We start from the raw sequence: 19,900 nt of genomic DNA, 5'->3' as shown, positions 1-19,900 counted from the left end.
ATTCGTCACAATTATATAGATATTCGTTGGTTGTTAAAATTATTTTGTGTCTCTCCTCCATGCATTTTCTCGTGACAGCCGACGCACACCATTGATTGACAAGCCTACGCCCTAAAGTTCTTCCCCCCAAAAATCATACTCGAAAAGCCGTTTTACACTAACAGAGAGTCGGAGACCCCCACTATGGCGTCTCTCTAAGTCATGCCAGCAATTCGGGACTTGAAAACCCAATAAATATTATTATTATCTGACTGAAGTGTAGTAAGCATAATTAAATTAGGGCGCTTGCGTATTAGTTGCAGGACTACGGAGAAGTAATGTTGCCAAATAAGACCATCGACACCATTTACATCATATTATGAAGTGTAAATGCTCGTTTTATATATATTTGTATATTGAAAAAAGCAAAAAAGTTCTGTTACCTGCACCCGTGCAATCTTCAGCTTTGTAGCACCAGCATTGTGGGCAACACATGGATTACCAGTACAGCCGTTCACACTCTGCTATTAGCCAGTACGTTTCGCTTGAACTTATTCTATGTTGTCACATGGACCACGTAGCGGAGAGAGATTCATGAAATAAAATTAGATGTAGTCGTAACAACAGGTCAAAATAATGAACGAGGGAGGCAACATTCTCAGACAGGTACAGTAAATATTAGGCCGGATGCGTGAAGAGGCCCTTTAAGAGGTGCTTAAAATTAAAGAGCGACATCACAACGAGACTCTCGCACATCAGCTGACACAACTGTTTTCGAATATCCTTCAAGCAGTAAAGCAGACAGAAAGTTATTATGAGGGTTAACGGGTAGGAGTGATCATAACTGAAGCATGTTTAGCTGGTGGTATGTATGTGTGCGTGCGAACTTCCGAAAAAATTCGGGAAAGTTTCAAAAATCTACCCCCTCCCCCTGTTGAGCAAATTTTTTATTGTGCAAGATCACGAGCGCGAGCGGACCGAGGAGAAAATAAGAAGACGAGAATACGCTGCAGCGTTCACCATGAACATCCTGTCACTGCAAGAGTATGCGTTAAGTAAATATATTTCTTATCCCTCTCAACTGGTCTGGTTTATTCATGATGCCGAAGAACCGTCGGGAGTTCTACACGGCATGATTCTGGCCACCAGAAGAGAGCATCTCGGAACGCCGGTGGAGGACTTTTCCGATGACACAGATTTCAGCGATGCAACGAAAACCGAAGCTGGGACTCTGAGTTACGCCGGCTCATGAACAAAAGGGACAGCCAGCTTCATTCTACGAATGTGAAGGCGAGTGACAGAAATAACAACCGTGAGAGGGATTGCGAACTGCCTTAAAGAAATGAGCAAGTCACGTCAAAGTGAGTCTACGACTAAACGAGTACGTGTGGTATTCAAAGCATCAGCACATGGACATAATTACTTTTCACTGAACCGATGCTTTGAAAAAGGTCCCAATCTTCTTACTGACTGGTGGCTCTTCTCATACGACTCCAGATAAATCCGATCGCTTTAACAGCCGATAAAAAAAGGCCTGTCAACAGATCGGCATTAGAAAGGAAGACTGAGACGCTCTGCGGTTTCTCTGGTTCAAATACGTTCCAACTGCAGCAAAGCCCGAACCTGAAAATTAAGAGTGAAGGATGACCATTTTTCCTTTTGGAACCACAGCAAGCCCATTTCCCCTAAACGCCACTTTGCGACAACATCTAATGCCCATACAGGGCAAACTATGGCCTACAGCCCAGATTTTATCTGAATCAATCTACGTAGATGACCTTCTCGTCGGAGCTCCAGCAAAGGAAGAAGCTCAGGACATCTACAGAGAAGCTAATTAGCTGACGGAATGAACAAGTATGCGTCTGAGAAAATGGGCGTCAAACTCGAAAACTTTACCTTATCTGTTTTCGGCGACTGAGGAAACCGACGTTTCTTCGTACTCCCTGAATGTGCTCCGAGCTACATGGAACCCTTTGACATACGTTATGACGGTTGCTCAAAGTCGATACTTGGAGTCGTGCAGACCGAGTTAAAACTTTGCAAAATATCTGTGCAGCAAATAGTATTAAGAATATTTGAGCCGATTGGATTGATAACATCTTTAATGATATAAGCAAATTTGCTATTTCAAGAGCTGTGTAAAATGAAATTTGAATGGAACGTGGAGGTACCAGAAGACATTCATAAACAGTGGAGTGAATGGGTGCTCAGAATTACATCAAATTCAAAAGACTTCAATAAATCGTTGGTAGATACTTTTACACGAGATGTAACTGCGCAACTACACCTGTTTTGTGATGCCAGTCAGAAAACTTATGGAGCCTGTGCGTTCTTGAGATATGTTGGAAAGAACAAGAACGTCTCTACAGCCCTCCTAGTGGCTAAATGAATGGTAGCAACTTTGCAGAAAAATACGCTGCCCAAACTTGAATTTCTGAGAATGGTGATTGCAGCTAGGTTGGCGACGTTTCTTAGAAGACATTTCAACAGATTATAAACGTTAACTTCTAGACTAATTCACCGTCGTGCTACATAGAGTTCCAAGAGTGAAATTGCAATGAAAACAGTTTGTTGGCAACAAAGTGGCAGCAATTCATCCCAGCTTTGACAAAATTCGGTGGCGACCTTTCTCCGGCACTGACAACGCCGCAGATTATCTTACATGGGGCACGTCGTTTAAATTTCTGAACTGCAACAAACTGAGGTGGCAAGGTTCATCCTGGTTAAGAGAAGATGGAGCAACATGACCGACGAACACGCCGAATGCACCAGGTGGTGAAACAGAGTAGAGCGAGTCTGTCGTGCAAGCCTTATATGCGAAAGGATTTGGGCCGATTGCGGACCTGGGAAGATATTCGAATCTCAAAGGAGTCCTGCAAATAACAGCGTGGGTTTTTCTATTCAATCAGAATTGTCGAAAAGCACGCCCTAGAGAGAAATTATCCAGCATAACAGATAAGAACGTGAGCAAAGCAGAAAACTATTGAAGTAGTACACAAAAAGGTATGCTTGGCAGACATTGACGAACTCGAGAAAGGAAAATTGTTAAGGCAACGTTCGAGTATCAAGCCGCTCTATTTTTTTCTGGATGTGGAAAAGCGACTGCTTGTAAGAGGCAGGCTACGATCATATCACCAAGCAGAAAGAGTAAAGGATCCTGTTCTTTAGCCTGCGCATTATGACCTAAGTAAACTTTTAGTCCGTGTCTGTCATCGGCGAGTTCTTCATGGACGTGTACAAGACACGCTAACTGAAGTTAGAGAACGCTTTTGGATACATTGGGGCAGACAGGTCCTCAAGAACGTTATTGGTGCAAGTAATACATGTGCAAAGTATAGAGCCAAACCAGCGAGAGCCACTGTGGCACCTTTGCCAAGAGAAAGAGTGTGTCACTCCGATCCTTTTCAGACTGGGAATAGATTTCAATGGTCCGCGGTACGTGAAAATAAACAAATCGTCTTTGAAGTGTTACATAGTTTTATTCGCGTGTGCTGTCACAAGAGCTATACACTTCGAACTGATCCCCAGCGTATCAGCCGACAGCTTCATGGAAGCCTTTTGAAGGTTCACCTTACTTCGTGGATTATCTGCTGTATTATATACTGACAATGCACAAACCTTCAAAAAGACTTGGAAAGAAATCCATTCTTTATCTAGCGCATTGTCCAAAGACAAATTTCAAGAATATTGCTCTTAAAGAAAAAAAAATTGACTGGACTTTTATTGCAGAAAGGGCCGAATGGTATGAGGCTTCTGGGAAAGAATAATAAGAACAGTGAAGTTCACCCTACGGAATGTTCTTGGCCAGCAAAGGCTCATGCGTGAAGAGTTGACTACAGTATTGTACGAGGCAGAAACCGTGATCGATTCCACGCCTCTCGCATACTTGTCGGCGTCATCAGAAGAAGTAGTAATAACCCCAGTACCTTTCTTGACTTGCAAAAGAAAGAATTACAGGTGCTCCCGACCACAAATAAAACATCGACATTTCGAATTCACCGCGCACAGCCAATTGAACACTTCTGAAAAATATGGAGAAAGGAGTACCTTCTGAGCCTCCATTCTGTACAACACACCAGTGTTCAAGCTCAAAATTCTGATAGTCCTAAACAGGGTAACAAGATAAAGCAATTTTGAAGATTGGAAAAATTATCGTGTGACACCAAGGATGGGATCGGAATATCAAAGCATGCTCTGTGAAACTAGTAAACGGCTCTGCTATGTACAACATTTCTACCCCGTTGAACTTTCGTTGTCTTACATGACTCCAACTACGCACCTTTCTAGGGGACGAGAATGTTGAAGAATTCTTTTATTCTGCAAGATAAAATAATTCTTTTATTCTGCAAGATACAAGTGCGAGCAGACAGAGGAGATATGAAGAAGACGAGTATCAGCTTCAGCGTTCACCATGAACACTATGCCAGTGCCAGAGAATGCGTTAATGTGAATATATATCCCTTATCTCTCTCAACTGATCTGGCTTATTATTCAACACCCTCTCAATCCTTCCACCACCGCTCCACAGCGGCGCCCCTACTTAAGCTGTAAATAGAATTACAGGTATTAAACACGAACCCCACGTGCGTATATAACCTTTCATCCTCACGAGCGTGTATATAATCAGAGATGCACAGGATGTAGGTTGATTGGAAAAGGGCCAAGACTCCACCCAATAGTTCCGCCAGCGCACGTTACGACCTAGGATATTTTTCGTGGTTGCATTTATCGAACTTGTTCGCGGCTGGTTTTTATGCACCACCATGTCGCATCATTAGCTCCCACTGCGGTGCCTGCTTATACATGTCTATTACATACTGTTTAAAAAAAGACAGCACTCGGGGGAGCGCCAAAGATTACGAAGAGCGTTCGCGGCATAGCCGACGTTTCGACAGGTGAACTTGTGCTGTTCAAGGCTGCCTTAAAGAAGATCTTCGGCTCGGGCAGATACCTGCTGTTTCCATAATATACTCTTGGTTAAATTATGAAATCATATCCCGCTACGCTTGCAGGCAGCACCATTTTTAACCGACCCTGAAGAATCGCGGAATAATATAGGTGCGCTGCTGATGCTGCGGGTGCGGGTGTGCTGCTCAGGCTCCGCTCGATTGCACCGCCTTGCACCAAGCATGGTCAGAGTAGCAGGTGCTGAGTACGCGATACACTTACGCTCTACGTGCCCCTTCTTCCCCGGGCCTGCATACACAAAAAATAGCGAGAAATCAGAAAAAGGAAGGTAGCCTAATATATTATTAGTTTACGTATGTATCTACACATACTTCACTGCTAAGTGCGCCATAGGAGAAGTGGGTATACAAGGATATGCTGAAATATAACTAAAAAGAATGCGAAAAATGAAAACAGGTAAAAAATATTGTCGTGAAAACATAAAAGGCTGAAGTGGAACCAAAATAAAGGGAAACATGATAAAAAAACATTGGGCAGATTTCACGTACTTTGAGAATCAATGTTATGCGAATCATGCGTTTGCAAGGTGAATGTGTTTTTATTTTTATTCCGCGAAATGCTATGAATAGGCGCACACACATACGTTAAATCGTCTCATGTGCTTTATATTATATTATATTATATTATATTATATTATATTATATTATATTATATATAGGTGCGCAGACAAATGCTGAAATTGCTTGCAGTACGCAAGAAAATGCTGTACATTTAAAACATAGGACAAATAAATACAATTTCCCAATATATCAACGTACTTTACATACATATGTAGTCAATTTCGGCAACAACAGTATGCGATGAGGATGAACGAACAAAAGCAGGTAATGAATTCCAGTCTTCTATTAGAAGAGCGAAAATCAAATTTGAACATATAAGTTTGAAGCGCAGTAAGGCCTCAAATTGAAGTTGGCATAGCCTCTCGTCATTGACTGAAGGAGGGGGTTATGTATAGCATGTTATTTGAAAATTTACCCGAAAAGAATTGATGCTTTTTAATAATTATATTGGCTATTCGGTGACGCGATTGAAGTGAGTAATTTGCAATGAAGATCCAGTAGAAGAGGGTGAGATATCAAGGTTATTATGATAACTTACAAGTTTTACCATCTTTTTCTAGAGTACTTCCAGCCTTTGAATCTTGCACTGCTTATGCGGATTCTATACAACAGATGCGTTGCCAGCTACAAGACGAATTAGAGATTTGCATAAGAGGAGCTTTGTTTTTTATGGGGGATTGAGACAGGGTGCGACGTAGATAGCTTAGTTTTTGAATAGTTTGTTACATGTATAATTGGTGTGTTTGGACCATGACATATTGTGCACAAAAACGAAGCCGAGATACTTATAATCGGAAACCCTGCTGGCAGAATTGTGATAAAAAGGGTAACAAAACACAGGGTCAAGTATTACCAAATGAGAAGCGTTTTTTTTTCCCGGTTAATAATCATCTGCCAGGATTTGCACCAATTTCGAAACACAGCAAACAACTCCTCCAAGTGGTAGTGATCACTGTGTGTTTTATTCACTTTATATAAAACGTAATCGTTGGGATAAAACCGAACAGGAGAGGAGGTGAGGGTATAAAATTCACTCACGTAAGTTAAAATAAACGTTTAAAACCAAAAAAGGACCTGTGTGGTACTCCAGATGTTGACCTTCTAGAAATAAACTGAGAGCGAGATGACGAAAAGCTACACATAAAGTTAACCAATTGATAATTGTTCAATATCACGGGAAGTTCAGAAAGGAGTTTAGAATGCAGTACTGTATCGAAGTCTTTTGACAAGTCTGCGAAAATAGCGTTAGCCTGGTCGCCATGATCAAGGCTTAGAAAAATATCATGCTTGCATTCGAGTATATTTGCGTTGTACTGCTGAAACGACATCTAAATTCATGCTGCCAGTGAGATAGAATGGTTTGATTCCAAGACGAGTGTAATGCGTTTATCATTGATATGTTGTAACATTTTTGCATGACTGAGAAGTCAATGCTATAGGTCTATAAAATAATGATGACTGCCTATCGCCAGATTTAAAGAGAGGGAGAACCTTATTTATAAAGAGTGCCAGAAAATAAAGATTTATTTAGGAAGATTGTTAAATGTCTGGTGATCGCAGGGAATAGTTAAATAAACTTCCATTGTGTATCCTGTCTGGGCCGATGCATTTTTTACAACCAATTTTAAGACAAGGCTGAGAATGCCTTGATTCGTTCTTTTAAAGTCACTAATTGATTCGCAACGAGGAATACCTGGCAGAGTGAGAGTGGTGTTCATGTGAGAAATAAAGCCAGTCTGAAAATAGGTATGAGAAGCATAGGATACAGCATGGCCCCGCCGCGGTGGTCTAGTGGCTAAGGTACTCGGCTGCTGAAACGCAGGTCGCGGGTTTGAATCCCAGCCGTGGCGGCTGCATTTCCGATGGAGGCGGAAATGCTGTAGGCCCGTGTGCTCAGATTTGGGTGCACGTTAAAGAACCCCAGGTGGTCGAAATTTCCGGAACTCTCCACTACGGCATCTCTCATACTCATATGGTGGTTTTGGGACGTTAAACCCCGTGCACATATCAATTCTATTAGGATACAGCATGTGGGTGGGTAATGACGTCATTATATATTTCGAAAAAAGAGTGGAAGGCAGCATGAGACAAAATAGAACACCGAAATTGGCGTTGATTGTCCTTAACACATCTGGCAATTTATCACAATAAAAGAAATATTTTGCTGTTTGAATCATTCAGTTTAGTTCTCACTTTGCTTCTCAAAGCTGTCTAGGTCGACGAGACCATAAGATCTTCGGAAGCTCCTTAGTCGACGGACAGGAGAAGATAAATGTAAGAGATCACGACTATTACAAGCAAGATTAACACTGATATTTTTTTGACTTGATTGGCACTCATTTTAGGATACACGGCTTTAGAAGATTTTCAAAGTAATTAACAATTTATATTTTAAGTGCCAGAAAGTGCACAAAACGCACCAAACTGAGCAACTAAAATGCCAGTTATTGAACTGTCGTCAGCACGAGCGAAATAAGGGAAACTGGTGAATGTATAAGGTGATCGGGACGTGGTATAGCAAACTGTTAGCAAGACATTTTTACGGTCCAATAATCCTTAAACTATCTGTCAGTTGCTGTCAGCTAGATCTGTACTTAAGAATAACTGTAAAATAGATTTGAGCCCACTTGGACATGAGACGACTTGAATGAGCCCAATAGATAGAGAAATATTTGTTAATTTATGGCATATTGCAGCATCACCACCTTTTACAGACACAGAAGACCAATGAATGTCAGGATCGTTAAAATCACCCGTACAAATAAATCTAGATGAAGCAATGTTTACATCGCACATAACATTGACAGGCACATAAAGAACTTCAAGATATCATCCGTGTGGGTTATATAAAACGCTAACTGCTATACCCTGATTATTTAGGTAGGCCTTAAATTGGAAGAATTTAGTTTCAAGAGGCAAGGGCAGCACTAAAAACCGGATACACGGATAACTAGTGCAACGCCACCATCTATGTATCGTGATCTGTCCTTGCATGTGGCAATAAAACAGTGTGGAGTAAACTAACAATTGTAAATGTTACAATGAAGCCATGACAATGAAGCCATGACTCTGTGATGCAAATGATGTGAGGCGAATAAGCTACGACAAGGGACAATAGATCTGAAAGGCTTTTAGTAATGCTATGAGCATTGATGTTCAGGACAGGAAGGTTTTCATGACGGCTGTTGTGAGGTCATGGAGTGAATAAGGTAGGATTCGAAGAGGCGGGGACAGGAAATGGAGAGTCAGGTGCTCGATCTGAGTCTTCCACTAGCCATTTTGAGGTGTTGGCCTAATTTTAACGTACGTTGTTCTGGAACGCATGATCGTATCTTAACTTCACCAAGGAGCCGTCGGTAAGTAAAGGAAGCGAAGCTTCCCAGTTTTTTCCCGTATATGTCTAATACGTGCATAAAAGTATTCTCTAATAAACATGTTTTAGTCTTTCCGTTTCGAGGCATATTTAAGAACAGCCTTCCAGCCCCGAGATAGAAAAGTTTAGAATGACACGTCTTGAGCCGGTGCGTACTTTTCAAAGCCCGTGGCCACGTTCGATTTTAAGGCACGTATATTTATCAATGTATTGTTAAACACAGAAGTCACGCAGCATAACAGGGTGCTGGCGTTTTTATTGAAATATTTCAACATACTGACCATGATCAGGTTATTTCGGGTTGATTGATTTTCAAGGAAATCCTTTTTTTAAGACCATGTCGTTCATCTTAGAAATTAAGCAGATAATTTCGTTACGTAAAACACTAGCACCACTCTGTTCATCGGAGTGAAGATAACGTTCTAGTTCACTAATATACGATTGCAAAGCATCAAAAAGACAGGCGACCATTTGTTTATATACCTTGATGTCAGCAATATTATCAGCTAGCTAGTTCGCCCCTCGAAAAGTTTAGAGAACATTTCAGAGACTTACGGATGATCATCATCAGCAAGCCCGTTGTTGAAGTGTTCATGGGTAACCTCGTTCAAAGCATTAGAACCAACTGCGTTCCGGGTTGGTGGCCTTTCACTATAAAAATTGGTTTTACCAGCATTAGCCGATTTGTTCGGATGCCCTGGATTTAGTTCCATATCACTGCTCAGAATGAGGGGAGTTTTTCTGTATAACGCGTGTAAGCCGAAAAAACAAGGCTATGGTGGCAAGGAAGCCGCAGCAGAAAGCGATCATCAAAACAAATGCATTTAGTATTAAAAAGGTAATATACCTGCTAACATAGCAAGCAACGAGTAAATGTTGTCTTGGTACTGCTGCGGCATAGACTGTTCAAGAGGCAGGCGATCCACGGGTAATGCATTTATAATTTTTTTGGTGGCTGACGTCACCGTCACGCAGTTGTCGATGAATGGCTGGTCGAGTTACGGGAAGCCGTGAACACTAGCTTGCGGTAGCTCGAAGACTGATGTGCATGCGTCGTCCGATAGCAAAGTGTTATGGCAGTTCTGTGGCAGACAGTTCATGACGTCCACGTGCCCAGCCAGAAATGACTGAGCAGAACCATGTGCACAGTAGACCAAGCGTGGGACATCCAAGAAGTTCAGTTCCAGAAAGTCGGCGAGAAACTGCAGAAATAGCAGCAACGAGTAAACATCGTGCTTGTTCTGCTGCAACCTAGCCTAAATAGTTATCTCTATTTCCTAAGAAAACAAAAACACCTACCAAATAAGTGACACTCTGAACTTAGGCAGGAAAAACATACGCAAAATCCTCAGCAAGCGTTCTGGTTGCCGTAGGTTGTGCTACAACGCAAAAAAAGTTTTTTGGGGGGTTAGAATGAATTGCAAGTCATAAATGGGTTTTGGTTCACCATTAGCTGTATGGCAGCTGTATGCCGGAAATAAATAGCGGACGCTATTAGCTTTAACCAACTCTTTGTGACGCTCTTGCTGAATTATAAGCCAATTTAGTGTGTAAACTAAATTATAATATAGCTCACATATCAAATGTTATGCGGGGATTTATGCAGGATATGCAGCCCTATCTCTATCTGAAAGCTTAATACACCTTCATATCACTCCTGCGCTGTAATGCGAAGATTTCATGCCACACTTTTAGTCTCACGTTAATAGAGGTTCCGAGAATTGACGTTGCGCGTTCGTCAATGTCGCTGCTGTGTGTCGTGTGCTTTTCCGGGTAGTCACTTTGACCGACAACTTTCTTAATCGAGCCTTCTTTCAGAAACATTTCGGGTGATACTGCTCTTAAAATGATAAAATGCCAAGCTAATAAATATTTCACATTACCTCACCTCGCCGACCTATCTTCATAAAAGCAATGCACAGGGCGATAACCCTCAAGGTATGTAAACAAGTATCCAGTAATTACATCGGCTGGGGTGTACGCATTTGTGTGTAGGAGCTGTTCACAGGTCCATGCTTGTTGTGGAGCTTTATTTTTACGAAGCGCGAACCTGTGTTAGCGCCTCATTTCACCAGTGTTCTTTTTTTTTTACACTTCGTACTGTGCCCTTTTCAAACACTCTATCATATTCAGGCATATTTGTAAAGTTCCGGATGTTTAAGCTTGTCCATTAGCAAAATTTACGCTTCGTCATTTATCTTGCAGTAAACGCAGATCACTTTCTTCATAGAATGATCCATGGTTTAACAGACACCACGCCTTGCTCATTTTTCTTCTCAAGGCACTCCAATATCACTTTGAACGTGAGCCACTGATGCAAATATTGCTGCGTAAATAGCATCTTATCGTATCTCGCGACGTTATAATATAAACTATGAAACTATAGAGCTGTGGTGAATTTTATTCTTTCTCGTGAGAAGAGTGGAAACGACAAACTTTGCACTGGCGTGTTCTCCCAGATGATGAATGATAGGCGGAAAAATTTATAGTCGCCAACTTTGACTCATTTATCTCCAACACCACTCTTTACTTCATTGTTTACGCTGTATGTGTGAATTTCAAGGAACGTTATATACCCTGCTATGAAGCTCTATGTTGCTTGGAAAAACTTTTGCGCTTCGCTAACGCGAAAGCGTAATCGGAGAGCGTTCGTGTCGCCTTCCCAATCACTATCCTAGCTTCACTTCTCCATGGACGACTAAACTGTGCTCCAAGAAAAATAAAAGTGTGGGTGACTTCCGGCCCTTATAGGGGATAAGCAATGAGCCTTGAAGCACAAGGGGGCAACGCCATTGCCATGCCATTTGGAAGGCTTGTTTATACGCGCCGTCCGGCTATCCGCGCTTCAGCGTGCAGGAAATGTTCCGGAGGTCTCTGGATATCAAAGCTAAGCTGCCGTTCGAATCTCGGACACAGCAAGTGCAGCTGGTTTCATGCGTGTGCGGCAAACGCGGGGACCTCCAAAATCGTGACCACGGCACTAGCGATCTTCGCGGATGACACCAACGTATTCCTCTTATATGAGGCGACACATGATGGCATGATGCCGTTTAAGTAAAGCTCTGTAATCACACCTGTAGTGACACTGCGCTCCGAAATCTGGCCATTATAATGACCTACTCCATGGGGGCTTTCAAAATGTCACGACATCTGGGCAGAGCAATCCAATACTTTAGTACGCCACTGCTCCTTGCGCTGCTCCGTTGTTCCGAAATAGGGGTGGTGCTAGATATAGCAGTGAGATATCGCACACCGTTTTTGGAACTAAAGTGTCCGCCACCCCACCGCCGCCAGCGGTGCGCTTAACTGCTATAGCACCATATAAGAAACGAAAGGTCAAGAAAAAAAAAGCCGGAGTGTAAATGGCGCTCGAACCTAGGTTCTATTCGTTGAAACCCAACATTATAGCACAGAGCCATGGTGATGCACAAAACTCCTTTGCAAAAAGACCTTAGACAGGTGTTATATCGGGAAAGAACCATGCTAGTATACGTAATATGGCGTAGAAGAAGAGTAAAATAACACTCATCACACTAAGCGTTTTCTGCAACCAGGTGTTAGGGCTGGGCAGAAATTCTCATCAAGGTATTCCGGAATACAGATATTAAAATACCTGCGTTGGAGCCATAGAATACATATGCTGACAAGCATTTGTCTTTGACGAAGCAAAATATTTCGGAGGTACATTGGCAAAGAGACTTGATAGATATTCTGAAGCACAGTTAATTTAATACAGATCCTGAAATGTTTTTTTTGTTTAGGGTATGCTGGTACTGTAAAATTAGCTTTATGAAAGTGCAGCACAGGATTGTGAATAGTGCACGCTTTGAAACTATCAGGCAAACCATTACCACCTATTCACCAATGAATGGCATTAAGTAGAAAGTAAGCGTGTAAATAATATACACCCAAATTTTGCTTGTCTCAGAAGGCTCTTTTAAATGCGGCATAATTGAGATACTGCATCAGCAGTATCCCATATATAACGCTCATTAGCCAGCAAAAGCTGGACTTCAGCACAAGAATCACCAGCTTGCCAAGTGAATGGCCTTCTAAAGAAAGAAGCTAGGGGTGCTGCAACAGCCTTCAAAGATGGCAACATTGTTGATAAGGTCGAGAATACTGCTTCTATGTTTATGCCGTCAGCGGCGTTGAGTGCTTTAACACATCCTCATTCTGTAACCGCCAGTGTACTGATATTACTGGCAATGGCGACGAATTTATTGTGTTGACAACATCGAAGAAGCATAGCCATTGCACTTTCCCTACCTATCTGTCATTTCCAGGAATACGCAAAAAGTGTGACCAACCTGTTTTGGGAACTATACTAATTAGCAAATTCCCACTTATTTGTAAAATTTCATGAACATGCCGAAGTACTTACAGCCACATGTGTACGCGGCGATGACCTGTGTGTTTATGCGCTTTTCTACTGCCCTTCAACCAATATGAGGCGGTTGTAGAAACTACCGCAACCCCTCACCCCTCGTTGAGTATCATAGGAAAAGGACGATGAAGTTAATAGCGTCTAGAGCGTGCGGCACGTGTTTTGGACTTGATTATTTGGAACCTCCAACAATTAACGCGTTGGATTGGTGTTCTGGGCAATGCAGTTCTCTTTAACATCTTTCCAACAATAAGGCTTCCCTTTTTTATAATTTATGGTGCAGAAACCCGGGAACTTGTGATCCAAGAGACCCGGTAACAGAAATCACTTCAACAGCAAAAATAGTGTCAAGTGCAAAGAAGTGACCCAACAAGCTTTGCATAGACACCTCAGTAACAAGGTAAGCCAACTAATCAAATTGAGCCAGTTTAGAGCCCCGGCACGGCGAGTTCTGTACGACTGACTGAAGAACCATAACGACAGGACTACGTATGCTCAACGAACAACCAGAAGGACTCCTAACGGAAGAGCAAGCAGCTGAGGACTACCTCAGCTGTTAGCTACTGAGGTCTCGGTGTACAAAGATGTCGCAGCAGCAACGTTACACTTTCTCTCTGATCACATCGAGAAACTTCTGCCTGATACGATGGAGGAGCGAGGCCTGCCGGTATTCAAAGATGGTGTGACTCAAGGTATGACTTCGGGAAGGCGTTCCGTTAATTATGTTTCAAAGCTGGTTGCCGATGCTTCAATACTACCGAAACTTGATTGGATTGACTTCAATCTAGCAGTCCTACAGTGGCAGCCATTCTGTGGCATGTTCAAGCATGCTGTTCATACAAACGCCCGTTTGACGAAGGTTGAAAGATTCTACTACCGAAAATCTCTTTTGGTTCTGGACCAGCGGCCAAAGTGATCGAGGGAATTCAAGTGGCGGATGATTCGTATGCAGATGCCGTCGAAAACCTAAATAACCGCTTCGAAAACACGAGAATCATCAAGCAGAAGTACTTGGAGAATCTTAGAACGCTCAAGCCCGAACGATGTTTCACTGACGTGACCGCCATGAGGAATCCGCTAGATACGGTGATCATAAACGTGACAGGTCTCATGGCTCTTGGACGTTGGGAGCTTTCAGACGCTGCGATGCTTCTTGAGATTCTGACAAAGGTGATCCCCAATTACAGTGTGGTGAAACACTACAAGACAGAACTCGCCGGAGAGGCCCCATGAGACTTACTTTTCAGAGACGGAGCTACAGCAGTTGTAGGGCCATCTGCAACCAAAGAACACCTGTGTTCACGACACACTTGAGAGAAGGCGTTACAGGAGGCCAGGTGCAACACCTATCGCTTACGTTTTGCACTGCGAGTCTAACAAGATGACGCGCGCTTGTTAAATGCGAAGCATTTCTTAACAAACTTCGGTGACTGTGAGCGTATCTATCTATCTATCTATCTATCTATCTATCTATCTATCTATCTATCTATCTATCTATCTATCTATCTATCTATCTATCTATCTATCTATCTATCTATCTATCTATCTATCTATCTATCTATCTATCTATCTATCTATCTATCTATCTATCTATCTATCTATCTATCTATCTATCTATCTATCTATCTATCTATCTATCTATCTATCTATCTATCTATCTATCTATCTATCTATCTATCTATCCATCTATCTATCTATCTATCTATCTATCTATCTATCTATCTATCTATCTATCTATCTATCTATCTATCTATCTATCCACCAAAAACTTTTAGCTCTCCTGGCGTTTTTATAATGGTATCAATACCAAACATGGTAGGACATAACATGACTGTATCAAGAACGTATTTGACTAGTCATAACATGAAAATCATAAAGTGTATGTCCTGAATGTCATGATGTACTCTTCATAGTCCTGCAGCTCTCGCGGTGGTTTCGTTCACATGGCATGTTGCAAAACTGCTATGGTATGACATGACTGCATGGCAAACACAAGCGACACACCCTAACATGAAAATCATGACATGCGTGTCATGCAACAACAAGACTATCTATCTATCTATCTATCTATCTATCTATCTATCTATCTATCTATCTATCTATCTATCTATCTATCTATCTATCTATCTATCTATCTATCTATCTATCTATCTATCTATCTATCTATCTATCTAGCCACCTACGACTTCTAGCTCTCCTGGCCGTTCCGATAATGGTATCAATACCAAACAACGCATGGCATTCACATGACGTATTGGAAAACTGGTATGGTGTGACATGATTGCATGGCGAACACAAGCAGCTGGTCATAACACGAAAATCATGATATCCGTGTCATGTAACAGCATGACTACAAGACACAATCATGGTGCACTGGTGGCCGTTTCGCTAAATTTACTTATACCAATTTGGTATTACGGGGCGTAAATGGATGACAAAGGTATGATACTGGTGCAAACATTATAAAACATGAGATGCGTGTCATGTAATAACATCAGAACATGCCACCCTCATGATGCGCTCGCGGCTGATTCGCCAGTTTCACATATGCCTAATTCGGTATTACGTGACGTCCATGAATGATGAAGGTATGTTACTCGTGCAAATATTAGAATCATGAGATGTGTGTCATGTGACATGTTTACATGCCACAGTCAAAGCGCGAATACATGTCGACCTGACCCGGTGCATGTGCGCGCCAGCGTTAGAATTGTCGCGTCACGCCGGCGTTGCCACGCCAGGGGCCGGTGCTGCCATATTATCATTAACATTAGCTAACATTAGCTGACATTGTATAACCAAGAAAATATGTTACCTAAGCTTATTGCTTCTGCTTTTGTGTATTTGGAAATAACTATTCTTATACGTTCTGCAGAAATGGTAATATAATCTGTCTTTTATTGTATTGTTTTATTTGTATTATTGTATTGTTTGATTTGCATTTATTGCGCTGTTTTATTTGTATTTTTCATGTATATACCCACTCCCCTCTTTAATGCCTTTTTGGCCCTGAGGGTATTATAAAAAAATAAAAAAAAATAAATATACTCGCAGGCGTGCGCCGCGATGCGTTGCTTTGACGCATGCGCGTTTTGGCGAGTCCGGCATCCCTTCGTCACGAAAAGAGGCAGACGCAGTGTTGTCTGGGTAACGAATCGGCTCAAAATGCAGCATGTCCCATTTCGCACCGTCGGCCCGCGCCGATGGACGCCGGTCGCTCCGGTCTCGCCTGGCGTCCGTCGCTGTGCCTAGCATGCGCGCATCAACGTTACGTTGAGCCCTTCGTGACGCACTCGCGGCCGTTTCGCTAGCTTCACATATAACAAATTTATTGTTACGTGACGTCAATGGATGACGAAGATATATGACTTGTGCAAACATGATAATCGTGACACACGTGTCATGTAAGAACATGACAACATACCACGCTCATAGTGTGCTCGCGGCCATTCCGTTACTTCACACATACTAATCACTTATCATGGTATCACTTATCGTGAATAGACAACGAAGGTAAAGAACACATACAAACATGATACTCATGACACTAAAGTCATTTGAGGCATAATTTCCCTCCACTTCGTAACGTTGTGCTGATTTTAAAGTGACATATCAACCTTCCTCATTCGTGCTTCTCATATCATCGATTCCCACTGTACGTTCAAATTACTAATTTTTTTCTCTGCCTCCCAACCACACACAATACAGAAGCGTGCACTTCTACCTTGATTGATATGTGGTGTTTAACATCCCAAAACGACCATTTGATTATGAAAGACGCCGTAGTGGAGGGCTCCGGAAATTTCAAACACTTGGGCTTCTTTCTCGTGCACCCGAATCTGAGCACGTGGGCCTACAGCATTCTTGCCTCCATCAAAATGCAGTCGCCGTGCCTTGCGAGTCAACAGTTGAGTACTTTAGCCGCTAGACCACCGTGGCAAGGCTGCACTTCTACCTTAAGTATGCATGATTACGAAAGCCGTTTGGCCAGTTAAGGTAGATGATTGAAGTACGATTTATCAGGTAATTGCTCTAAAGGTTGCCGACTCAACATACTATGCGCTTATTGTAAAGGGATGCCCACAGCAGCTGTTCGTGACCGCAACTACGCACGAACGCAAAGACAAAGTGAATGACCCAGTCCGAGCTTACATGCTGCTGGTCAAACGTCTCTAGACAGCTTGTTTAGCAATGACATATTCCTGTGAACACTTTGAGTGCAAGCTGTATGAGACCACAGTTCATGCTTTGAAGGAGATTCTTAACAACAAAAGTGAAAGATCGTTCATCACGCAAAATATATCGTGAAAGCTTAGTCGAGCGATACTGAAGAAGGTAGAAGTAGACGTTAAAGCGTTTTGTGGTTTGAGTGGGGCGCCAAAACAACAACTCCGTTTGGTCTAGTGGACGCTGATGATCCAGTTTTACAGCCTGAAGCAGAAAATCAAAGCATTAGACGTCGCGTCTATTTGCGATCATTTGATTCAGCTCCTTCGTCACACTTATTGGCACGGAAGGTGGCTGCTGAAAATATTATTTTTGCTAACTTTGCATCGCTTTCTGGTCCGAAGACAGGAGTTGGCCTTAGTTTACTCATTGGAGCCGATCAAATGTACAGGCTAGTACTAAACGAAGTTTGCTTTCATGAGGAAGTAACATAACTAGGGGGGGTCAACACTAAGCTTGGCTGGATATTTCAAGGACCGACGCCACGTGATGGGCGTATTTTCAAGCAAGCCAGTGCACACGTGTCTCTACTTCTGACGAGTTGCACAAAAGCTAACGTGTCTGAACACATTTAAGGAATATAGACAGCATCGGCACTTCGGACCCTTCGTCAAACGACAAACAAAAAAGTGAAATGTCGTGACAATTCACGGAGATTACCTTCGAGAATGGGAGATATGAAGCAGCGTTTTCATCGAAACGCGTCAAGACAGATCTTGCAGACAACGAAAATCTAGCAGCAGTCAGACTCCTACAGGGCTTATTTCGCCGATTTGGATACAACGAGGAGCTTTGGATACAACGAGGAGCAACGAGGAGAATGCCAGATGACCAGAGGTCATCTGCCATTCAGCAATACGACAAAGCAGACAGAAAGTAATCATTGGATGATAACGCTGAAAAATCCAGAGGATCACAGTCATCAGACATATGTTGCTATATGCCACATAACGCAGTTGTAAGAGAGTAACTTTCGACGACACGCCTGAGGGTGGTCTTCGATGCTACGTGATACGCTCGAGGAGCAGTGTTTCTCAACGAGTTAATAGAGAAGGGACCGAATAGCAACAACAGCAAGGTTATCTCGCAGTATGAGCGTTGAGCAATACGAAAGCAGGTCGTCAAATTCCCGATAGTCTCGGCATTTCATACCACGCACAGCATGGTATGAAATGCGATATACCACGTGAAATCCGCAGTAATCTCATGATATCACCACTGCAAAAGAACATGCACCCTGATCTCAACAAAGGTAGAAGAATCAGTAGAGCTAAAATTATGCTCCGAACTTACGGAAGCGGTTTTCGTCGACGCAGCGCGCTATCAAAACTATCGCCATTTTGTGTTTGCGGTTGTAAACCATACGTAAAATGCATAACCAGCGCTTCAATCAGTACAAATCACGTGGATACAGCAGAAGAGGACGCTATCGAGCTTGCCATAGCTCATACCGATGCCCAGTATATTATCGATGATTCACAAACAGCAGTCCGAAATTTCGCAAATGGTAGGATTTCTCCGGTGGCGCACTGAAAGTCCTTACAAAAGCCAAAGCCCACTCTGGCGACCAAATTACATGCATTCTCTGGTTTCCCGCCCACCCACCCGTCGACTACACGGAGTTCAATCTTAACGAGGTGGCGCACGACGTGGCTCGAGGTCTCACGTTCCGGGCAACATCAGTGGTTAACACCACTCGTACGGACTCACTTGTGGAGAAGTGGGAGTGGGGGGATAGACGTAACAAATTCAACGACATTGTCTAACAATATAAACTTCATAGGACGGGAATACTCCCCGCCTCACCCCAAGCTCAACCGGGCCCAGTCCGTTCAATGGCGGCAATTACAAACAGGCACCTACACTAATCCCGTAGTTATGAAACACATTTACCCCGACTCGTATATGACTAATTCGCGCAAGTATTGTAGTAATAGGGCCACATTAGCGCATATTCTCAGGGAGTGTCCAGGACTAATTGGCAAAACGAGAGACGCGGCCTCCAATGAGGACTTTAGGGAGCGTTGGCGGACCACGCTGCTCAGCTCAGGACTAGATAATCAACTCTGGGCGATCCAGGAGGCCAAAGAAGCTGCTGAGAGGCATGGTCTCTCAACCAGCTCCTAGGTGGGAACCCATCCCGGTAACCTGCAGGAAATGAATAAGGTTGTTCGCTCACTCACAGCACCTGGCGTGGCAACGCTGGTGTGACGCGATGAAACGAACGCCCGTGCGCACGCGCACCGCTCATGTCGAAATGTATTGGCGCCTTTACTGTGGCATATAGTCATGTTCTTACATGACACGCATTTCATGATTATGACGTTTGCTGTCGCATACTCAGCCCAATATCGTCAGCCCAGAGGTCATCGTGGTGGCGAAGACAGGCGAGCACTCGATGAACGA

This window comes from Rhipicephalus microplus, chromosome 1 (assembly GCF_043290135.1).
Source record: "Rhipicephalus microplus isolate Deutch F79 chromosome 1, USDA_Rmic, whole genome shotgun sequence".
Classification (NCBI taxonomy): domain Eukaryota; kingdom Metazoa; phylum Arthropoda; class Arachnida; order Ixodida; family Ixodidae; genus Rhipicephalus; species Rhipicephalus microplus.
Note: the sequence above shows the minus strand (reverse complement) of the source record.